At 39.1% G+C, this 24,721-nt stretch overlaps 1 protein-coding gene across 1 annotated transcript in view; it reads left to right on the forward strand.

Moving 5' to 3' along the window:
* Window positions 1-3,048: 3,048 nt before the first annotated feature.
* Window positions 3,049-24,721, forward strand: part of epha6 (eph receptor A6) — a 201,576-nt gene continuing 179,903 nt past the window's right edge. The window contains exon 1 of the mRNA XM_019882472.1: window positions 3,049-3,093. The gene's annotated coding sequence lies outside the window, so the exon portion shown is untranslated. The remainder of the gene's footprint in view (window positions 3,094-24,721) is intronic.

A 24,721-nucleotide genomic window follows, 5' to 3' on the forward strand; every position in this document is an offset into this window, starting at 1 on the left:
TATCTCGTTTTTGAAATGACTAAAAAGCTGATGTAGAGCTTAGCATGTACAGTAGTTTCAGTGTTGTGACCGCGAGCAGTGAGTAAATACAATGGTGACAAATTACTCTATCCATGGTACGAAAACATATACAGCTACTGCTAGCATCTGGATCAGAACATCATCAAAAGTGTTCCTGCTAATGATGCCTAGTACCTGAAAAGAGTGCATTGGATAAAAGATGGGGCCGTCTGAGTGCAGACGGGAGTCAGCAAATTTTGACTTTAGTATCTGTCTGTGTCTTTTTATCAGATATCTGTCAAAATAAATAGGATGGTTATGTCAAACTGTTTCTGAGCCTAACAGTGGATTTGATTCCCTAGATCTGCAATTAATTGCAGTGACTTACATTGAATTCTTAAAAGTGAGACTAGCATATTTTACAACTCCTTTTGTCAGCTGTCATCAACCCATTACCCATGCAGAGGCCAAGTTTGGAAATGTGCAGCCATGTCTGTTAAGATTCTGTGTAGGCACAAATTAGTAACTCTCTCTCATGGCATAAATGAACATGCCGCTCTTTTATAAAAGAAAATGAAAATATCCGCAAAAGTGGGTTTGGTGATTGTCGCGATGAATTGTTTTGCACCGCGCCAAGGTTGTTCATTTCAGTCTTACCACGTCGATGTGTAAATCACACTATGGCACACACATTTTTGCTCATTCCTTAATTTTCCTCATGAGATTAATAACGGTTATCCCAACTGTTACTGTGACAAACTGTTTCAGTGTCCAGAGCGCTGCAAGTCTGAGCACGTTCTAATGACTGACAACCGAGCAGCAGCGAATGCAAATTAGACAATTGTACCAGAGATGAACCCATGCGTCTGTCTTTGTGAATTTGCGGCTGCACTACTCAGAGTATTCATTTTGAAATGCCCTTCTGAGTCTATTTGTGTGTGTCCGAGGTTTGAAGTAAATGAACAGTTTAGTTCACTTTGTTTTAATGAACTAAGCGTCGACAACCTGCTATTAGGGACGTAATGATTTTTTTTTTTTTTTTTTAAACTGAAAATGAAATACTACTCACACTTAGGTTTGATTAGTGTGTGGAAATTATAAGGTGATTTTAAGTCCACTCAACTTTGTACATAGATGCCTTTGAAAACAACCACAGCTGCATACAAATTGCTGTACATGACGTAAAAATCAGACATGTATAGACCGTTGGGGCAATAAATGTAATAACATGAACAGTGAACACGAAAACAATGCTGAATGTCAATATCGTGACACCAAGATCAGGACCTGCTTCCTAGAGGATGCCCGTTTGACCACTGAGTAAATTTTGCTCAAAGATCAGGACCCGCTTCCTAGTTAAAGGATGCCCGTTTGACCACTGAGTAAATTTTGCTCAGCCAGTGACACATAAGGTACATTTACGTCTGGCACTGGATTTCAGAGTGAGTGGACTGCACACAAATGCGATCCACAAGCAGACTTGGTGACTTGCTCCGGGGAACCTCCTCAAGGCTTAGAAAGTACACTTCTGCCAAAAGCCGAGCTGCTGTGAAACCTAGAACCAACGTATAAGGCAAAAGCTATTTGAGGACAGTGAATGTTGCACAAACACCACTTTTGATTTTAGGGCTCATCTGTGTGGTTTAAAAATATTTCGGGATGTAGTTGAGCATATGCTATCCTGCTTCCTGACTACTCGCGGGTGACTGTTGCACGCTTCCATTTGTTTGATATGTAACAATAAAGATGTAGTTTAAAGCGGAGTTTTAGTTGAATTTACATTTTTGGTAATGCAATTAGTTTGCTAAATTAAAAACAACAATGAATGAATGAATAAAATACTTAGCATATTGCTGTGCGCCAATGGTAGGCAGCAACGTATGTTTCTTTTGCCCCTGGGCATTTTCTACAATAGTTGATAAACTTTAGTTTTTGTTAAAATTCCAGCATTCCTTTCCAGCACTAATCCCACGTTGAACAACAAGCATCATTGCATCTGCACTTATGAGCCACTCACCGAAAATAACTATGTGCACTAACAAGGATGATTGCAGCCAAAAAGTAGTCCCCTTGTGTATCGTCTGCAATGTAAAGCTGCCATCTTATTGTCAACAGATGGCACACAATGCCCGGTCTGACTGAATAGCAATCCCGCTACCCCATCTGTTTTCTCCTGCTTACATTATTTTGGATGACATGCACTCAGTCTTTGCGAGATGCCCCTGACGTCCATTTTGTTGCAAATACACGACAATGTCACCAAGCTATTTTGAGTCCCCATTTCCATTTATCTTTTTTTTTTTTCATCAGGTATACACAGGTTATATGCAAATAATAATCAGCGCTGTATGGAGATTCTTTGCTGATATGATTATGTTGCTTGATGGCATCCAAATGTGACTTTGCGAGCTTCTACAAAGGATGGGAGGATCCTTGCACTATAATCACTTTTCACTTCCCTAAAACTTTTTTTTTTTTAATCCCCTTCACTTTTACCAGAGATACTTTGCTTTGTTTGTGTGTGTAGAAAGTACAAAAACACCTGAGATTGATAAAATCCTTTTTGAGGTTTGAGCTTTTTACGCCTCAAGGTAAAATATGATTAAAAAAATGTTTGGATTCTTTTTTCCTTACAGTACAGTTCTTTTCTGAAACATTTATTTTTGTGAAATAAAACACTTTGTTTTTTTCCTCCCCCCCTCAATTTTGCTGCTGTAGACTGCAAATTTCCCCAGTGTGGGACAAATAAAGGTCATCTTATCTTATATTATATTATCTTATCTTACACAGTTCACCAATCATGTTCAGCGTGAGACATGGAAGAGAGCAGCACAGCTCATGAGCCTCTTGGGGTAATTGATCTCAACCTTCAGGGAGAGCTCCAGAGGTCAAGAACTACTGGTAACAAGGTAAACACAAATGTCATGAAACACATAATACAGTACAAAAATGTGAATACAATTTGAGTTGGCTACATTTTGATTTGTTAAAATGTGTCATGGCTGTGTTAATTTCCAGATGCCACATTCGTTTTGCCCGTGTTTGTCTACACCAATCGACTCTCGTCTTCTACTCCACCGGTGTCTTGTCCAGGTATGTCTGACTTTCTCATGAGACTCCACTTACTTTGTTTGTTGACCAAGTTGGGTTCGAGTTTAACAACATGGTTCAAGTCCCAGTGTTGTGTGTTTATCAAATCTGCCTCAAAGGTCTTCGATTAGGGTTTGAATCTGGGCTGCGGCATTCCTATGATTGACTGGCAAGTAATTCAGCCTCTCAGCCAAATTCAGGTGGGTCACCACTCCAGGTCACCCATGACCCTGTTGAGGATAAGCCAATGCAGAAAATGGATGGTTTAAGTCACACAGTTCAGTTCTTATTGTGAGCAGTGTTACACCAAAATAGTAAATTAAAGAGCCCAATTCCAGCGTGTTTTGTAGCATCACACCCTATCTAAATCTTTGAAATTAAGTCAAAGGAAATTAGACAGTTGTATTACCTTAAATGACATTGACAGAATAATTTTGCTTCAATACTCATCCAAAATGTTTGCATATGTCCAGGTCTATGTACAGGTACTGTCTATCTTTATCTCAAGCTGTACTATTTAGTTTTGGCCTATTGGGGATCAGAATAAGATGCAGAGCCATTTTTTCTAGGATTGTGGGATTCAAAAATTAACACACAAAAAAAAAGGCATTACCTGTTGCACCAGCGGGTTGACCTCTGGAAGTGATAATACTGTAATAGCACATGGCTGGCTGGGGCAGTTGGGTTGAGAAATGTATCCCTGGTTGCTTTTATTGGTTTACGTGTACAGTCATAAAGGCATTCCAGTACATGTAAAGTCAACGGGCAGATAGCTAAACTGACAATTGAAGCAGCTGAACGTGAATACAATAACACAATGCTGAATAGTTCAGCGTCAAACTGTTTTCATGTCCATGCACAAACCAAACACGCCTATATCAATTTATGCTCAACGGACACAAATGGACCTGTTTCAGGGGAGTGTCCCCACCGAGTATTAATGAGGGTATCGTAAACCCTGAGAAACCTCCATCTTCCAGAGTCCAGGGTCAGCACAGCCAGTCTTAAAGCCATGAATTATACATCAGTCTATCTGTCTGGCAGGTATAAATATTTCTGTTCCATTCTGACTGAAGCATTGTGATACAAGGTCACAGTCCTTCCACAGAGTCCCAACACAGTTTGACATCAGTGGGAACGATGATTGGCAGGGTAATGGGATGCGAGGTGAAGTGCAGTGGGTTTCCTATTAGGCACGTAGAATCATGTCCGACTGCAGAGGAGGGATAGATGCTGTATTTGTGTGTGTGTGTGTGTGTGTGTGTGTGTGTGTGTGTGTGTGTGTGTGTGTGTGTGCGTGCGCACGCACGCATCGGTGTTTGTGTTTGGAGGTGGCTGTTGTGAAATGAACCTAATGACTGCTCTTCAGCATGACAGCCTTTTATTAGTTTGCAAGCTGGGATGAGAATTCATTCGAACTTCATCAACTTTCAAACTCGTTTCAAAGAACATTAATTTGTTCACGCATTTTTTAATGTATTTTTATCTTAAGTATTTATCTTAGACTAATTGAATATAAAAAGATAAACATTAAAGGGGAAGATTGCAGCATTAACACTGCTAGCGAGATTTAAATATAGTCTGACTTGAGCCACAACCCTCACTAATATGCACTGTATGTGACGCACAGATATGAACGATTTTGGGTAAGGTGCTCTCCAAGTACCCACTCGCACTTGTTTGGGAATTGGTTCAAGAATTACGTTTCGGGTTAAGATTGAGGGATGCCCACGTCACAATGATAATCTGTGATCACCTTGGCCAAAATTTACAAAATGGACCCATGGAGGTCTGCTTGGAGTTCCTTTTAAATACATTTCGCCTCATCAGTTTCTTCCCCTGTTATTTTTTTACCCCCCTGGAGGCAGATATTCCGCCACAGTTTCAGCCCCAGGTGATTTCCCTATCACATGGAGGGATGAACAATTGCCTAAAGGTAGAAAAATGGTGGCTCATGTCAGAGTTTGTCAGGTTTATTTCAAGTTCGCAAAACGTTTGCCTAACCTTTACCACCGCCAACAGAAAAGTACAGGCAAACGTCTGGTGGATGTTTGGCGAACATGAACAAACTCTGACGTGAACGCAACATTCGCTGCCTTCAAAAACACTTGCAATTGTTGGCTGCTCAGTGGCCTGGGGGCTTAGTGGTCAATGTGAGGCTGCGGGGTTGTGCCAGCTATTACTGTGAACTCAGAGTTCACCAGAAATGATTGACACCTTCCATCTCTGGTTGTTTTTTCCTCATGGCAACGTTCAAATTGAGAGGCACAAGCCAGAGAGGGCTTATTTTTATCCATCATTTTACTCATATACTTCTGTCAGGTCATAATGACAGTTTTAACAAATATGACAAACGAATTTAAAAACATAAAGAGAAGATACATAATTATAATTAAACTCTCCCTTTATGTTCCTGAATAAAATATTGTTCAACAGCATTTGTGACTGTCAGAGCATTTCCAGGTTCATCGTGTGGCTTTCATACACTTACAAAAATAAAAATGTGTTCTTCAAAAAGGAATAATTTTCGTTCAACCCTACTTATTCTACCATGAGAGTTGTTCTTGAAGTCAGAATTTGTCTACAATTCAAAGATTACTCACCCCGGGTATGTTAGACCAAACATAATCTTAAAATACAGTATATATCTAAAATCATCCACTCCATCCGCTCCTTATATCAAGTGTGATGTACTGTAATGGCTTTTTTTCATTAATTGGTCTTTTCCCAGCCTCCCTTTACTTCAAACATTAGCGTTTGCAGCAATATGACACCTGACTAAGGTCTGAAAAGACACCAAAGGCTCTCCCCCCCACCAACCCATGAGGTCGAAAACAGGTCAGGCCAAAAAAGGATCAAAGCCCATGTTCCCAGGCACTGAAGGGGAACCGCTCCCTTTGATCGCCACCTTGGTGTTGACAGGATGGTGAACTGCTGCTCTGCTTCGGACCACTGTTTACTTTGCCTCAAATGTACAACTGTAGAAGACATACTGTGTATACTATACATACCATATTAGTGGATGAAACATGCTGAGATTTTGAATGGTTATCTTAAACCGGTTGGATATGATGCTGTATTTTCAGCTTATTCTGATTATTATTCTTATTCTATAGATACTGTATTTATTTATTTTATCCCACCATACAACCATACATTTCCCCTCAATTCCATGTAAATGTTGAGAACTGCTAATACCAAGTAAAAATGGCCGACAAGATTTGTGTACTTTCAAGTCAAGTCGGTGATATATTTGTCAGGGGACACTTGATGTCTGCCTGATAGCTTTCGACCAGTATATAGGTGAGGAATGATGTTGCATGTATGTCGCATGATTGCACAGTCACGGTCAGTGTCACATTCCATCATCTGGTTCTGAACTTCTGCTTGCAACCAATAGCGGAGGTATTGCTCTTAAACTGTTAGCTCACAAAGTTTGTCTGCTCAGTAGAGTTGTCATGTTGATGTTGATGATGAAGACTATTCATTATTATTCAAATATTTTTTCTTTACATTTAAAAAGAACACTGGAATTCGACCGGCAAAGTTAATAGTGCAACACTGTTGCAAAAAGGTACAGTAATTAGATCTCTCTTTGCAAAGAAATAAACATATCTAAACCAATGGTGCCTTGAGATGCAAGTTTAATTTGTGCTGTGATCGTACACTTTTATCTCAAATCATCTTTTCCTTTTGAAATGAAAGGAAATGCCATTAATCCGCTCCAGCTGCCCCTTTCGCCCAAAAAAAAAAAAAAAAAAATTAATTGATGAGCATAGAGTATAGGCATGCAGACACAAACAAAGAAAAAGAGTACTTTTTCTTTTCTTCTATGACTATTATCATTGACTCGGCAAGATGCTGTTATATTAGTGTTCGTTATTTTCATAAAAGATATTTCGTGTGAGTATTGTGAAAATGTCTGTCTGTTTCTTGCTCCCCTGTGTGTTGCTCCCCTGTTTGTGTTCCAATATCTGTTGATCAAGGTTCTAAAATTTTAACTGTTAGGATGGCGGTGGAATTGCCATTTTATGTTAGCCTTTTAAATACACAATTGTCTTTTTAATTGTAGTTGCCTGTGTTTTATATTCAGTTTGACAGTGAACTTCAACTGCGAGTGGCCATAAACAGCGCGAAGCCCTTGTAGGGCTTTAAGACACACATACATACATACATACATACATACAGTATATATAAATATTCTATGATACGAAGAATGACCTGTCGGGACAGCATCTAATTAAAACCCAAGCTTAAAGCCTTTAAATCTATTCAGTTAATGCAACGTACATCTGTGCGCGGGAGCACGAGTCTGCATTTTGGCGTATGTGCATGTGTGTTGGATCAACTATTGCTAAAAGCTATCTCCAGTGCCGGGTATCTATTTTTACAGCCTGTGTGCATTGACACCCAATTCACACATCCAAAACAGTTGTTTTGCTCACACCAGCAAACTGTCACCATCAGAAAGTGTGACAATGTAGGTACGGTGAAGCAGCAGTCCAAGAGCATCCCCTGCGAGAGGTGGCAAAACCATGTGAAATTACTTTTTGTCACGCAAGTTACCACCGTGCTTGTCGCAATTACTTGTGCTTACAAAACAGCCCTTAGATCTTACTTCATACTGTAAATCTGAGTGTTTTGTATGTTTTTGAATTCTGCCAATTTAAAGTGCATACAATAACATTTGTATCAATTAGTAAATTAATTAGAAAAAGAAAAAATGAATTAATTTGTGTGATTTTATTTATATATATATATATATATATATATATATATATAATAGAAGAGATAGATATAGATATCTATATATAGATAGATGTCTATATATAGATATCTCTCTCTCTCTCTCTCTCTCTCTTTCTCTATATATATAGAGAGAGATAGATATCTATATATATACACGGTATATACGTGTGTGTGTGTATATATATATATGTGTGTATATATATATATATATATATATATATATATATACCCATACACACACACACACACACACACTGGCTGCCAGTCAATCACAATACACACATAGACGAACTACCACACCTAGAGACAATTTAGAATGTTACATTAATCTGCCATGCATGGTTTTGGAATGTGGGAGGAAATCTGAGTACCCGGAGAAAATCCACACTGGCACGGGGAGAACATGCAAACTCCACACAGGAGTCAAACCCTGCACCCCTTTACTGTGAGGTCACCATGCTTCCCTGCGTCTTTGCACTTATAATCTGTTTTCTATGTTCATACTTGCTTGTGGTTGTCGCAAAAGGCGGCAATCAAGATGAGGTTGGCAGTGCTATGCGAATGTATGGAGTGCTGCCTCGTCTGTTGGGTATTAATTCCCCCCCCATGGGTCTCTCCCATGGTGTCATGCACGTGAGCATTTTGATTTTTCGGGGCGGTGGGTGTGGACTGGCATGGAAGCATTTTAAAGGATGAGGACTGACCGGGACAGAGGACGATTATTATATGAATAAGGATGGAGGGAGGATGGCGGACGGGTACCCAGGTCGCAGACGGAGGACGGACCGGCAAAATAGGGCCAAGTGCCCATTTCTACCAAGAGGTTAAATCCACCAGCTGGTTGAAACTGCAGGAAAAAAAAACTGCTGGCGATAAATTCATTATGCATGAATGATTCCCACAGGACTAGTTCTGAACCGAGAAATATTTCCGCAGCCTCCTGAGAACAATTTTCCTACAGCCGATTTCCAGAGAAACACTTTACAATTGTTGATTTAGGAACATGGGCAGAATTCTAAAGTGATTTAAAAATCACTGCGTACTAGACAAGATTATAGTGCTTTAACATTTGTGTTGGTCAGTTGTTTTAGCGACAAAAAAAAGATAATTATAACGTGACAATGTAAGTTTTCGAGGAATCATTTTGTAAAGGTTGTCGCATATATATATATATATGTGTGTGTGTGTGTGTGTAATTTTATATCTTATAGGTGCTGTAAAATGTTCAACTTGCGTTAAAGTAGTAGAACGGAATAAATTATGAGGTGTAATTTCCTTTTAAATCACTGAACAGTCTTATCGAAAGCCCAACTGAAGGAAATGGATATGTGGATTAAATCTGTCATTTGAAGTTGTTCCCCTCATTCAATTTGCATTTATATTAGAAATAAGAAAATAAGAAAGCAGTGTAGAGTTTAAAATAAGGTCCAGGAAAGTCATCCCACACGATCTTATTCAACAAAGTCTCATATTGACTTCAGCCACCTACCCGTAAACTAAACATAAAATGTATTCAATTTGGCCTAATGTCGTTATACTTCGGTCACCTGAGTATAAAGTATAAAGTCAAATTACTTGAACATCGACCAGGTGGCATTCCTCCCACGCTAGTTTTTTTTTTTTTCCCTATCATCTTTCCAGCTATCTGCCCTCATCTGTCTCTCTTCCTTCACATGAGTGACTGAGTTGAAAGTGCAAATTATCCTCCCTGCATGTCCTTGCCCTTGTCGCCCAATTTTCATTCTATCCTTCCCATTGGACTTCATTCATTTTTCTTCCCAATTTACTGTTTTTCACTTCACAATGAGCTCATCATGTGGTGTCACTTGCATGAGCTCTAATCTTTCTGCTGAAGACACCTCATTATTCCGATGAAGTGGCCTAATTGATTTTTGCTGTGATTTTAGTCCATTTTCTTTTTGCGTGCGTGGGCTATCTCAATTAAGACAAAAAGCTTCCCCTAGCTACATATTAAAGAGCAACATCATCTGCAGCAAGTATAAATATTTCTAATATAAAGTGCAACTCATGCCGTCGTAATAAAGTACAGCCATGTGTTCGCTTTTAGTTATCGACGATGCTTTTGGTGTTTTCCTCTGGGCAGAATGTAGCGAGTTGTTGGCACGTTTGCATTTTAAGCAATGGCAATTGTGCGTTCCCTTGGTCATACTCTCCAAGCACACAAAATAAAATGGCAGAATATGTGGCCTTTATCTTGGGCCAAAAGAATAGTTGCAGCGTGTGCGTGCGCCAATCATTTAGTGCTTGATGTTTAGCCGATTAGAACAAACAGCCATGGGGGTGTGGCTGTCAACACTCATTAGCATTGCTGTCACTGTCGCCACTCGAATAATTACTCCCATTGTAAACGGTGCGGTGTCTCTGTTCTCCGCAGCTACCTGAGTTAGCGACAGTCTCCGGCTGTACAGCCGGTTGGTTCTGTCGAACATGGTGAGTCACGACAGATTAGCGGGCACGCAATGGTCCTTTTCTAATAGTGGCCACACTTGGAGGCCAGCAATTTGAAGGTGCAGGCGAGCGTCAGTTATTTCCTAATCTCTCTCTTTTTTTTTGGGGGGGGGGGGGGGGAGGCTTTACTTAATTTCCATTTAAACTCTGCCTAAAATTTTGAAAATGTATCTTTTTTTTTTTTTTTTGTCATCGAAATCTTGTATTCCACAAGAGAAAATGCAGGATTCATTCTCATTCCATTTTTAATTTAAATGACTTTCATATTGGAATAAATGTGATCTTTTTGTTTTAAATCATGATTTGTGCCAATCTAAGGGATTTTATGGAAGAATGTTTCGTATTATATTTATCGTAAAGTTATGTGAATATTGTGAGATAAACACGAAAGATTGTCAAGCCGTTCCTCAAAATTGACATGTAGGATCAGAACACAAGCTCAATATTTTCTCGCTGCCTCAATCCTGCACTCCTCATTTGCTCTTATGGTTCCAATACATATATATTGTTTTTGTTTTTTTTCCTCTATGGGGTGATCATTTGCCATTCTGTTGGATCTAGCTGCATAGTAAATGTACCCTATTAAGAAGGAGGCAGTTTGACTTAGTGCCATAGCTTTTTTCTTGAATGTTTTTTTTTTGGGGGGGGGAGGGGGCTCCTCCAGTTATTGTTTTTCAAACCATGCAATGTGCATTCTTAGTTTTTGTAATCTGACATTTCTAATATGCGCGTTCTCAATTGTTATGGCATAATTACTTGGCCCTGATGTGCAGTTTGCTCTCAATACATCCCCCGATGAATACAAATGTGGCATTTGCAGTATGAGAGAACATGGAATCAGGGTGGCACTCTACAAACGACTAGTGTGGAAAACTAAATAAAAGAAAATACAACTCACTTGCAATTGTTTATTTCCCAAAGTGTTTAAAAAAGTCAAAGCATTTGCTAATACACTTGGAGTTGGATTACACAGCAGTAAGCAAAACTGTTAAAACCTAATTAAATGCATCCATCAAGCAAAAATTTCCCTTGACCTAACTTGGAGAAAGGGGAAGCCTAATCTGTTGTCCACCTACTGTACGTATATTAACATCAGTTGCACAACAAGCTTCACAAGGCAAAGGCAAAGCCGCATGCACCCATAGGAAGGCTGTGTGTGCCAAATGAGGAAAAAGACCGAAACCACGTTTGCAGTAGTGAGTGCAAACTTTGCAGGCCACTGAGCGCCACCCAGCGTAATCACTTATTGGGGGTCTTAAACATGCACCCGTTTACAAGTATGGAAAGAGACACATGGTGCACATGGGTTAGAAAATATGACTCTTTTGAAGCAACTATATTTTACGTTCAATGTAACAAGAGCAAAAGCCTCATTTCTGCTTTGACATGTTTACCACCTAAGCACAGAAAGATGGATGCGCTTTATTGCAACAGCTTTATGAATTTGCATTTTTGTGCTTGTATGCGTCCTTGTTTTGAAACATACAATAGGTATGCCATTAACATTGGCAGCAAGGGGAAAGTGAAAGATGGGAAGAAAAATGACAGGAGGTGAGAAAAACAGGCCAACAAGGTCGACTAAAGAAAACCAAGGAGAGGTCAATGCGAGGTCTCGGAAGGCCCGCCGGCTATGGATGTTACTGTGTGAGGACAGTCACTGATAGGGTGCAGGTAGCTCACACCACGCTGAGGTTTAAGGGGGCACCAAGATAAGAGCCTGCTGATAGCATGAAGCAACTCAGCTGGACTGCAGATAAGAAGCAAGGACTTGTTGCCCTTAACCAGAACAAGACATTTAACTTCTATTGGGTTTTCATTTGGAGGAGCGGGGGATTTTCTGCATTGACCACATCAGGTTTGCGTTAAATATCACCGATTTACAACAATAATAGATTACTGCGCTTTGGGTAGTCAGAATTGTTGCCAGAAAGTGGAGATGATAGCATAAATATTTGACCGATTTATCCTTGTGCGTTACGGAAAACAATTCATGAACAATCACACTAATCTATACTGTTAACTAGCTCATCAGTCATCAATCGTGTGATATTAAACATGATGATACATTTATTGCTCTTATGTACAAACGGATTTGCTGTACAGTACTGTACGTACAATGGATATATGGAATGTATCATTTTTTTTAGCGTGTGATGTGCGTTCTCATCTGCATGTTTCAGTCAATTTTGTATTCATGATTGATGAATAATGTACTCCAAAGAATAGTTTTACAGTACTGGTTACATATGATTTATAATTTACAGCAGTGCAAAGGCTTTTGGGAGGCGAGTCACGCGATGGGGCAAGGATTCAATCTCAACACTTTCTTTTCGTCGACCAACTTCTGACTTAATCAGAGATGCAAATGGGTCATTCCAGAATTGGAGGACATTTCAGTTTGAAAATTCTTGAACAATAAAACTTCACTTTTCTGATTTTTTTTTTCTGCTACATATTCATCAATAATGGGTAATAGACTATCAAAGGTTTGTTTCGCCCATCTTAGATCATTGGTACAATTTTTATTCCATGATTTATTTGGTGTTTGCAAAACCTGTCACTGTAATCACAGTAACAGTTTGCAAATCCGGATGAATATTAGCTTTCTCTCAGGAGTAGACGCTAGATTTTGAGAAAAAAAAAGCAACAAAAAATTGTCTTATTCTGATCATATGCATAATCAGGGTTGCATGAGGTAAATGTGAAAAAGTAGAAGAGAGAACATATCCTTTGTGCTCTCCATTCTTTTGGAAAACAGTTTGATGTCAAATCGAGGGTATCGTATGAATCATTGCTTTCCTCTTCTCCTCGCATGCCCTAAAAGTTATGGCCACACAGTGCATGTTATGGGGGACACATTTTTTTTTCAACTTATTATGTTTATTAAAACAAATGTTCCCACAGTTACAAGTTTTTTTTTTTCAAAAATGAAATTAAAATGTCATTTGTCATTTTTTTTTGTCATTTCAATTGTAATTATTTTGAGATTCCCTTCATTCATGGGGCGGGGGGGGGGGTGTGCAAGAGAAAAATGACATTCAATCGGTGCAGTGGGGGTTCCCTCCTCTTCACGACCATTTTCCTTTCACGTCTAAAATATCGGGGTGCTTAACAGCGCCCCGCCAGGCTTCTCGTTCTGTCTCCCCCACATGTTGGTTATTGCTGTCTTGTCTAAGTTCCTCTGAACAGGTTATAATTGGAAAGTCAATTCCTTGCATGTTTCTTGCATACTTGGCCAATCAAGCGGATTCTGATTTTAATATTTGGTATTTTTTTTATTTTAAACTGTTTTCAAACGTTATCTGAGGTTTTTTTTTTTTTTTATTTAAGATTTTGTCTTAGGATAAGTAAATTTACTCAAACTGAATCTTTTAGTACTTTGTATGTAGATTGTTTAAAAATTTGATGGGCGGGATGTAAAATGTCCTCCAATTCTGAAATGACCCAAATGTGGTTTCAAGTAAGATATTTAATGGCATGAATGCTCAACCCAAATAAACTACATGAAATTATAAAAGTGGAATTCCAGAAGTTTAGTAACAAACTGTTTTCTAATATGTCTGTTACTTATATACCAAAGGTTACTAAATTTACATGACATTGGGCTCAATGAAAGGAGGATTTCATTTCCAGTATACGCATGTGATTTTACGTGCCAGAATTTTTTTAATATATAAAATTGTACATTCAATCACAAATTCACAACCTATACTTTTCTTGATTTTATGAGCTAAAAGTGCATTTTCTTCACTTTTACTTACATGTTTGACAGGCCTCCTGTCGAAAACTATTCATCGACGGTTACCCAGTCTGACGTGATACCAAAAATCATAAAATATTTGATGGTTTTTGAAAGCAAAGGTCAACAACCACCATTTTGACAAATGTAGAGACACCCCGATGAGCAGAACACCCATCATATCGTTCATTGTTGATCTCCTAATCATGCAAAACAAATTTCTACAGAAAACAAATGTTGTAAATAGTACACTCAGCTGATAAATATCAGCTGATGAATAAATATATCAGCTGAGTGTACGATGTTTTATTTTCAATGTCATTGCATAGTTAAGTTTCTCTGCAAGTTATACTGCACACACATTAGTTTTTTGCACTGCCTTGTTTCTGTGATGTGGCACGGTCATGCTGGAACCACAAAGGGCCTTCCCCAAAATGTTCCCGCGAGGATGAAATAGAAATTCCCACACACTCTTGCTAATAAAACACTTAAGATGAGGAATCAAGTCAGAATAAACCCACCTGCTATTTAGTTCTCCCTAAAAAACAGACTGCACACAGTAGCTTGATAGATGTTTGCATCATCTCCTGGATTTCCAATGACAAAGGATTTTTAATGACTCGCTCTTAAAGGCCAGGTCCCGAAGGAAAACAAACAAATCATTAAAAGTCAAAAGGTATGGCTCAAGTCAATATTGAGCAAAAGTGAATTGTTGGCCTTGAGAATTGCTCCTGTCACCGTACTCCTCATAAGATCAATTTTTTTTTTTTTTTTTTTTTAATTCCTCCTCATCCATGCTGAAACCAATTCATCCATTACCTTTGTCACTTCCCTCACACTACCTCTCCCTGGAGTCACCTTTACTCCCCCTCTTCTTCATCCTCATCCTCCTTCTCTGCTGTCTTTTATGACTAAAAGCTGTTATTCCACTTGGCTGCAGACTCATTCCTCTCTATACTATTTCATTCATTAGAATAATTAAAGTGGAACATCGGTTTCCCGGGTGATAATTAGGCTTTGACGAGTGAACCTCAACGGCACCGGGACAAGACAGCTTGATTACTCTCATTTGCTGGTGTCTGTGATATCGCTGGGTTATTATCCATTGTCTTGCCTAGCAATAAGATGATGAAAACAACCATGAAATTGAGAAAGGTGAACAGTCAAAAGATGTGTGCCAACGGAGGGAAAAGAGGAACAGTTTGCTCGAGTTGGCTGAATGTTTTTGTGTAGTGTTGCACCAGCATTACGTTACTGCTTCTACAGATCTTCAGCAAGAACAATCATGCCCTCTCCACGAACTTGTCAGCACAATTAAAAATTAATTTTTCCGCTTAATTTTTTTTTTTTTTAGTCTGACGATTAATTAGCTATTTTAATATGTATAGTGTTTACAGCTAATTTTGAAAGCCAATTAAAGATGGATGAATTGAACCTCAGGCAGCTAGACACATGGGATTTTTGTATTTTTATCAATAAGTGCAATAAGTTGCAATTAGTGTTTTTCTTTAACAATTATGTTTTTTTTTCTGCGGCAGATGCACAGAAATTTTTGAAACATTCCTTCAGTAGATGGAATGTTGTTACTCTTTATGGAACGTGTTTTTAAACTGGTCTTTTGTTGCAGTAAATGATGGCATTCAAAAGTTCAGATTCATGCATGAATTACCAGGCCATGTTTTTAACTTGCATCTATGTTCTCTTCTCAACCAAGTGTTTTGGTCAACACTGATGCATGCTAAAATGATGGGCCCTATTTTCCTACCCAGCACAAGTCTAGCATTTAATTGTGCACGTTGGTTACGTTTTTTTTTCCTTTTGACAATTTCACAGAAACATGCAGTTGGAAGCGGCCGTTTGTGCCGTTGTGGGTGTGATCAGAGCTAATATGCTTCGAGGCCAATCTACTGGAAAAAAAATGGTGTGTTGCATTTAAGTCAATTTTATGTTGTCAAGAGGCTGCAAAAAATATAATCATCTGGATTCAGATAATTTTTTTAAGTAGATGTGTATTCCGTCTAAAAAAATGTATCTGGATCTAGTTGATTTTCACAATTTTTTTTTTCTGCATTAAAGTTGCTGCTCCTGTTCCCTTGAAATGCAACACAAGAGAGGAGCACAATCTACATGGGTGGAGTCTATACAGGAGTTTGACACATGCAAAGTACGTTTATAAGGAAATTGTGAATAACTACATTTGAAGACGATGTTAAGTTGGCCACAGGTGATCACTGATCACTGCTGTGAAGTGCGCATTTGGGGACTGCCTTTCATCTTGATAGTTCGTGTCCATGTGTCACCTGCTTTAAGCTGCTCTCAAGTGAAGTTGATTCTACCAAATCTTCTGGTGTGCCGGGGGCATGTAAAAGAAAAGGCCCAGCATGGTGCAATGCGGTCATCCAAATACCCAAACATGTTAACTAGGCTTGCACCGGCACAATAATCAAAATGCGCCAATTTTTATGCCCAAGCGCAGGTGCACTATCTACAAAAATAAAGCCCCATATGTGCCATGAACATCAGTGTTATCTGTTTCCAGTTAATTTACTTAAAATATTCCCTGAGATGTAATCTCCAATCAATTACTCAATCAGACATTTCCAATTCAAGGTTATGACCTCAAGGGATCAAACCATGAGAGAGTTGTTTTAATCTCAACCTTCTCAATAATGAGCATCACTTTGTGTTCCTTGATTGAGGAATCATGCCGCGGTATGGAATCTTATCTAGACAGATAAAGATTCAATCAATCAAATATACAGTACATTCTTTGAAACATTACTTTGCGTCTAGAACAGACTGAATGCAGAGAAACGGCGAATAGATGTCAATAATAAATACAATAATGATAACAGGAAGGCCATGCAGAGTAAATCTTATTCTTCCCTGCTTTTCCCGAGTTGGGGTTACTGTTTTGGATCAACATCTACGAATGCCTTCATTTGTATTACGCTCACCCCCGCACCTACAGGCTTGGTCTAAAGCTATACAAATAAATATTTCTCCTAAAGGCCTTAAAGATTTGTCACTTGTGAAATTGAGTTAAACACTACAATTCAGGAAAGGCGTTTTCACCCAGATTCGAAGCAAGTGACCGAAACACTTAAAACTACAATAACTGTTTTGAACCGTGTCAAATGCCACTGGGTCATGCTCGGAATTATCTGGCTGGAATTCTTTGTATGTGTGCCTATATGACAGCTTTCCTACCATGTGGAAGTAAACTGCTCCCTGAGCTTCTTCCCTCCTCATTTTAGGGCAGCTGAGTGACATTTCACGGTGGCACTTCCATCTCAATAGTAATCACTTCATACTTGTGACGCTCCATTTGCTTCACGATTAAACAGAGCAGGCTGAATGAATGTTGCAACTAATTCAACGCTTTAATGAGCCTGGTAATTAGAGTTAAATGTTAATGACTACTAGCGAATGCAATTCCTTGTCCAAGTTGAATTTTCCTGCTAATTTTAAAGAACAAATACGGTATTACTACACAGTTGCATCGTGTTACGTAATGTTATGGGTGAACAAATACCCCACTGCTTGATAGACATTACCATAATAAAGTGTGCATTTTTGTTATCAGCTGATTGAGTAGGAAAGTGGTGGAAAAAGTTGTCCTAAGTTCAGCCATCCGTTGGCTAAAATGGTTTGATGTTCTTGTTGCTAGCATACATCATGGATGGAGGATTCTTCATTCATTCAGTTCAAATAGTCCTCACAGGTCATTCTTGTAAATGCTAATTGTATTGTGGGGCCAATTAACCGTGATTACTGTATCCAACCTTTGAGAATGATTAAACTGTACTCAACATTATTGGAGGCAGTAGGTTAAGAGGATGGCGCAAACGATGTATGGTAAAAATAATATAAAATGGGACGGTCAGTCAGTGACGAAAAAAAAAATGATGTGGATGATTATGCAGCCTGTGTGAATGCAGGGGAGACAGGGAGGGAGAAAGGAAGTGGTTCTCCCCCTGCAGCAGTCTGTCGACTTGGCGTTCACGGTGGCTGAGCAGAGTGGAAGGCACAGCCAGCCCGCAGGGAGCACTTGGCACGCCATCAGCTCTGCACCGGGAACGCTCGCTCAGCCAGCACAGCCCAAACACACAAGCACTGGCAATCAAAACAACGCCAAACAAACACACACCGGACACACTGAATACATGCGCGCATGTGTGTGGTGTGTAAGAGGGAGCGGGGCTGAGGGACTGGGCCTCAGAGAAGAAGAGTGGCGGCAGAGAGTGTTAGCTGCTGAATCCTCATCCTGCTCTACCACTGGAGCCAGCAGACATACAACGCAAACGTAGCATCTTCATCTTTATCGCGCAGGGACTGTATCAGATGCAGGATTGATTCTTAGAATAATTTAGATAACAATGGTAAACTATGGGGGGGAGCCTTGTTTGTCATTTCACTCTGGTTGATATTGTTTTAAATATCATTCAATCCATTTATTGCAAGTGGTGTTTAACTGCAATGACCTATTTCGTCCAGTCAATGTAACTATAGCGTTAGTGACCCCAAATAAAATAAATGCCAAGGCAACACATAATGACAAATTGTTCACGGGACTCATTTGTATTACTTTTTATTAACATTTTTTGTTGAATGTGGTGTGTGTGTGTGTGTGTGTGTGTGTGTGTGTGTGTGTGTGTGTGTTTTTTATTTTTATTGAACATTGCCGTAATTTCTCCTCATATGCTACTTCAAACCTCACTCCACACTGGTACTTTTTATTTATTTTTTTTAACAAAACACAATTAGGGAAAATTCGCATAAAATTGGTATATTAGTTCTTTGATGGACAATGACTTCATGATTGTTCAGATATTGGTGCTTCACCTTAGTGGAGAAACACTAATCACTTACACACCAACTGCTTGTCCTCTCGGATTGTGTACAGATTAGTCTTGTGAATAGCTGCCTACAAGTCCATAAAACTCCACAATAGCAGTATGATAAATGTACATGTAGAGAAAGGCTGTCAGCTAAATGTAGAAACGCATATATATAAAATATTATTATTATTTTTTTTGTCCATTTGATAAGTTTTGCCTATTACCTGAAGTGGTATTTTGGCCAAATTATACATATGCAACTTCACAGAAACTACAAACCAAAAACCAAATCACTCAAATACCATGTCTCTATGTATTTGTGTATAGGTCATACAGGCTGAACATGTATGACACATATTGTGTGGCGTCACATCCAATTAGTGGTTCGGCAAATTGCAGGGGGTTATGTCCAATACTCATTGGAGGGTAGTGACTGGAAAGCCAGCTAAAGACCAAAGAGTTTGACTGAACGAGTGGAGCCAGACATACAGGCCCAACCAAAGGAATGGACAGCAACATTTAAATTAATGAAATAAAATCGGGTTACTGAATAAAAATAAAAAAAAGATACAGCAAACACAACTGATTACCACATTGTTGAAAAAAATTGTAACTCAAAGTAATGGGATTGTACTTGGTTAGACACTGCTATGATATGCATCATACGATAGGCATCATTCTCGACAAATTAACATTTTCGCGTTTATGGATGACTGGCGGCAGACTGGACAGAGTGGTCGCCTGACAGTCCTCATACAAACAATCACACTCACATTGGATAATTTTAAATTTTCAATTGCCAAATGTAACCAGTGAAATCATACTAAACCTGCACTAAAACGTTGCTGCTCTACATCCTGTAATTGTAAAAATAACGATTCAAGTTCAGAAAATAACCTTGATCAGTACCACGATGGGGTGATTTGCATTTCTAAGCAATCGATTTTGTGGTTGATTGTTAAATACTGCAGTACAACTGAAATGCATGACAACAGAATGACAGGAGTAATTATCCTCATTGCCATAAAAAAGAAATTAATTACTGCCGTGAGGGTTTGATGTACAGTATGTTACACTATATAAATAGATGGCATGTCTGTGTGCCCGCACACAATGGGTATATTGCATTCTAAAAAACGTTTGTTATATCGTGTTGCAATACTCATGTTAAAAATAATGTCGTTATTTGACAGACACCACATTGTATGTGCAAAACTGGTTTTGAATGCACTACCAAATAGGCCTTCTTGAGGTCGTCCCAAAGCACCACAGCTCTTTTCAAAAAGCTCCTCGGTGATGGGTCATTGTGATTTACTAGGAATCTTGTCGACGTCATTTGAAAATATTTGTGAGGATTTTTAGAGGCCAGGAAGCAGAGAGAGGCACCCAAAATAATCAACCTGGTGCAAAGTAGCAACACAAAATTATCATATACTCAAGCAAACAAAGTAGTAACTGAAATTCACCTACGCGGAAATACTCGTGTCTAACAAAGATAAACTAGAGTGTCAGGCGACTCTTGAGGCTGGAACGCGTGGCAGGAGGAAAAGGCAGCAACATGGCGAGACACAGTGTGAAAGTCAAGGAATCTTCCAGCACAGAAAAATGGGCGAAGCTGGCTAAAAAGGCTGCCACCTCCACACGCTGATGTGGCTCAGGTGAGGAGATGAGTCTCCGCCTCTGAGTACGGCCCCGCCTCCTGCCATGCTCCAGCACTGCAGAGTGGGAGAGGAGAGCACAGAAGAAGGAAGGGGAGGAGCAGACGTAGGCAGAGCGACATGGCAAAGGCGAAACAGTACCATGACATGATTATTAAATTACATTCACCATAATTAAACTATTTTAAGTACATATCAAACTTGCCGCCCATCACAATGAGTATCCAAGAAGTGCTTTTCAGCTTCACAAAGGTTGGTGACCCTTAGTCTTGAGACTGCATCACTCCAGCTTGCAATAATCTTGACAACCTCGCAGTCAGACGCCAATTCCTTTTCAAGATGCTCCTCATCACCGACAAGGCCTTTTTACAATCTGGCTCCTGGGATTCAATATTTAATCATCAGCCTTTTGTGAGGGTTAAGAGAGCTGAATAGGCCTTCAAATGAATAACTCATCCATTTGATTAATAAATCACTCTGAAGCAAGAATAACGTATACACACCAAGACAAAGGATGATCTTGAGTGTTCGCTACAACTTAAGAGGTGGTATATTTTGCATTACTTACACTACCAGTAAAGTTTCACCATACTTTCTTGAATTCGATGAGATGCTGGGTCCGAACCTATGACTGGTGGTTAGTGGTCAAGCTTTGAACAGATATGCAGTATTTTAGTTCATTGTTTTAATATCACCCAAGTCTGGCATTTGAACAAGGCGTATGCTTTATATCCATTAAATCTACTTCTCAGTTCTGTTCAGAAATAAGAAAAACACCTTTGAATTTAAATCGATGAAGTGTGATATTTATTCAGTCCTGTCATCATGTATCTAAGATGCCTCACTTAAATGTAGCAGAGTTGAATAATGTTTTATATTATAGTTCCATTTGAAAGCTTTTTTAATCACCCAGGATGCATAGTGCCCCTCCCCTTCCTGACATCCCTAAAATAAATAAATAAATAAATAAATACATGGACAAATGTGTTCAACAATGAAAGTTTGTAAGAAATAATCATGATAATAATAATGTATCTATTAATTACCAATATAATCAATACCATAAATACAAACGCGGGGGAGAACAGGATAGTCCACTTACTCAATAAATAGTTATACTAATTATTTTACTTTCAGTATTATTGTGCATTCGCTGTGCTGTCTGACTTGTAGCTCTCCATGGTGCTGAATCCATGGCGGTGACTTATTTTATACCAATCATTATGTTTGCCCTCGTCACATTTAGGCTTGGGATATTTAGGCTAACTTCCATCTTATTGAAGCTATCTTTGAAAAATAAGGTTGTGTAAGCCGACGTAATGCTCTGGTAGAAGAGCCCTTCAGCATGTAGTGTGTGCTTTGACCCAGTCAGCCTGTAGCGTGACCAAGAAGTGCCATGAGAACAAGGGTGAGAAAGTGGAGGAGGAGACATGCCCCGGGCAAGCGCACAAGCACGCACACACACAACAAACTTCATCAACACACAATACACATTAAATTGACACTTTTACACCTGTCAATGAAAGAAAAGCTATAATGGTTTTCATTTGTCGGCGAAGAAGGTCTTTGAGATTTTGTCCATTCATCCTGAATGATTTTAAAAGAGGGAGTGGTTCACACACTGTGAATTCATCTCAACAGTTTTTAAGGTCAGGCCACTCAAGTTCTTTGGCACCAAACTCATTCAAGCATATCATTTTATGAAGCTCACTTTCCGCAAAACGTTTCCTCCAAAGACATAACTGAATTTTCCAAAATGTCTTACCAAGATGAAGCATCTGGATTTAATAGCCTGTGATAAAATCCACCATTAATCAGTTGATTAAGCAGTCCATCCATTCCAAGACCTTTCCCCCCAACCCCCTTTGAGTTACACACTGCAATGGGTTAAAATAAAATCCTGACCAAATGGTGATCAAAAATAAGAGAAAACAGTGCAATAAGAATTGACAAAAAAAAAAGGGAATGATATAAGCATATTCAATTGTCAGCAGTATGTTTGAATTCAGTGGCACACTTTCATACTTTGCAAGGCATGTAAGCATTCAGAAAAATATTCTCTGACATTTATTGACTCAGGCTGGACTGTAGAGCAGATTATTGACTGCACAATCAGTCATCTGAAGCCAAATGCCTCTAAGTGGCAAGAATGGGCACATTTACTGCTACGTTCAAGTTGTCATATCACTAGGCTGATACTCGCATATAGGTAACTTTAAGGGCCCTCTTTCCATACACAGGTGCACATGCAGTTGGTGTAAAAACTGCCTCAGCTTTATTTTCGTGCCTCGGCAAGTCTAGTTGACCACGTTTGGGAATTTGACACACCGTGCTGCGCCTCGCTGGGCATTCCGGCAGCCCGAGGGAATTTTCAATTACCGTACATATTGCACCTGACAAATTGATGACAGGAGGCTAGATTTTAAACTCAGTGAAGCCAGGTCTAAGTTGTGGCGCAGCTGTTGTAACACATTTTTTGTGGATGGGATCCAGATGCAGGCAGGTAGATTCTGAACTCCGCTGCTATGTGTGGTGAATGACACCATCTTGACTTATATATATATATATATATATATATATATATATATATATAGAGAGAGAGAGAGAGAGAGAGAGAGAGTTGAGTTGTTATTATTATTTATAATCTCTGTAACTTTTAAAGCACACTGTATGCGTTTGTGTGAGTCGTGGGGGTGGCAGAGGAGGAGATCATGCAGTTTCTTACATAGTTCATATACATTTCTGCAAGGACATTGACAGCAATGCTAATTCGGAATAATTTTGATGGTGACGCAAGGTGACAATGAGTCGTTTAGCGTTGCACCTTTTCTCTGTCTCTCTTTTGTGACTCTAGTCCTTGAGCTTTTCTGACACACCTCACATACCACATCGAGTATGATCGCGAATGATCTGAGGCCTTTTCTAGTCGACTTTGGGGGAGAGGCAGGTTGCACGCGGCCTTTGATTTAGTAGATGAAAGCAAACGCTTGCTGGGCTGGCATATATTTTAAATGCATTCATCAATTACATGTTAAAGATTCAAATTTTCATTGATGGAAAAATACGCATCTAAATACAACACAAGTTGCAAACTCAAGGGCCCAGGGACCAGATCTAGCTCGCCACAACTTTTTTATGTGGCGCATGGAAGCATGTCATGTGTGTCAATTTCCATGATCCTTGAAAAAAATCTAACAAAATGTCAAATTTTCATGCGAAATAAATATTAAGATTGTGATTTTGCAAGAATGTTTTGCTACTCTTTTTACAAGAACTTCAACAATAGTTGAGCGTGCTATTGTCCTTTGACTTTTGAAGTCATCCAACAATTTGTTGTGCATATGAGACAAACATTTATTTGTTTTCAGAGTCATAACGACCCACCGATTGGAGCAATAACTACAATGTGGCCTGTCATAAAAATGTATTTGACACTACTGACCTAAACTGCCAATGGAATGATTTCGATTATATATAACAGAGATGATAATGATAAATTAGAAGTTTAAGATAAGATAACCTTTATTTGTCCCACACTGGGGAAATTTTCAGTTTAGTCTCTCGGCTGCCACCAAATTGTAAGCTTCCAAAGAGATGAAACAAATTCATAAATAAGGGCATTTCGGCTTGCGTTAGCATGCGCATAAAGATATTCCAGTCTTTACTCTCAAGCGCAACTGTGCTGTTTCCAAACATAGAGCCCCAGAAACACATGAATGCATACTGTAGATTTCAAAAGTCTTGTTTCAACTGATTTTACGCAATTGTCCAGTGTGGTATTTGTAAATTTTGATGAGGCACAGTCTTTTGGAAAACTGATCTCCCACTTCATGCTTCAACGTTTGCATAACATGCAGTTGAGCTTGTTGCATGGATAACTATTTTTGTGATCGACAATGAAACTACAATTGTGGGTGTTTGCGCTTGTGTGTGGTGTGTGTCATTCAGCAGGTGGAGGCTTTTCCTGCAATTACCTGAGGGCTGTTATGTAGACAGATGCCTACACAACAGGGAACAAGTCTCCGATACACACTGATACCCATGCGGATGTCCCAAATCACATCCAACTAGCTTCATTCGTTTCACACTATAGGACAAGGCCGGTATTTTTACATGACAGCAGATGTTAAAAAAAAAAAAAAAAAAAGGAAATCAAAAAATAAATAAATTAGAGA

This window comes from Hippocampus comes, unplaced genomic scaffold (genome assembly GCF_001891065.2).
Source record: "Hippocampus comes isolate QL1 unplaced genomic scaffold, H_comes_QL1_v1.1 scaffold111, whole genome shotgun sequence".
NCBI classification, from domain to species: domain Eukaryota; kingdom Metazoa; phylum Chordata; class Actinopteri; order Syngnathiformes; family Syngnathidae; genus Hippocampus; species Hippocampus comes.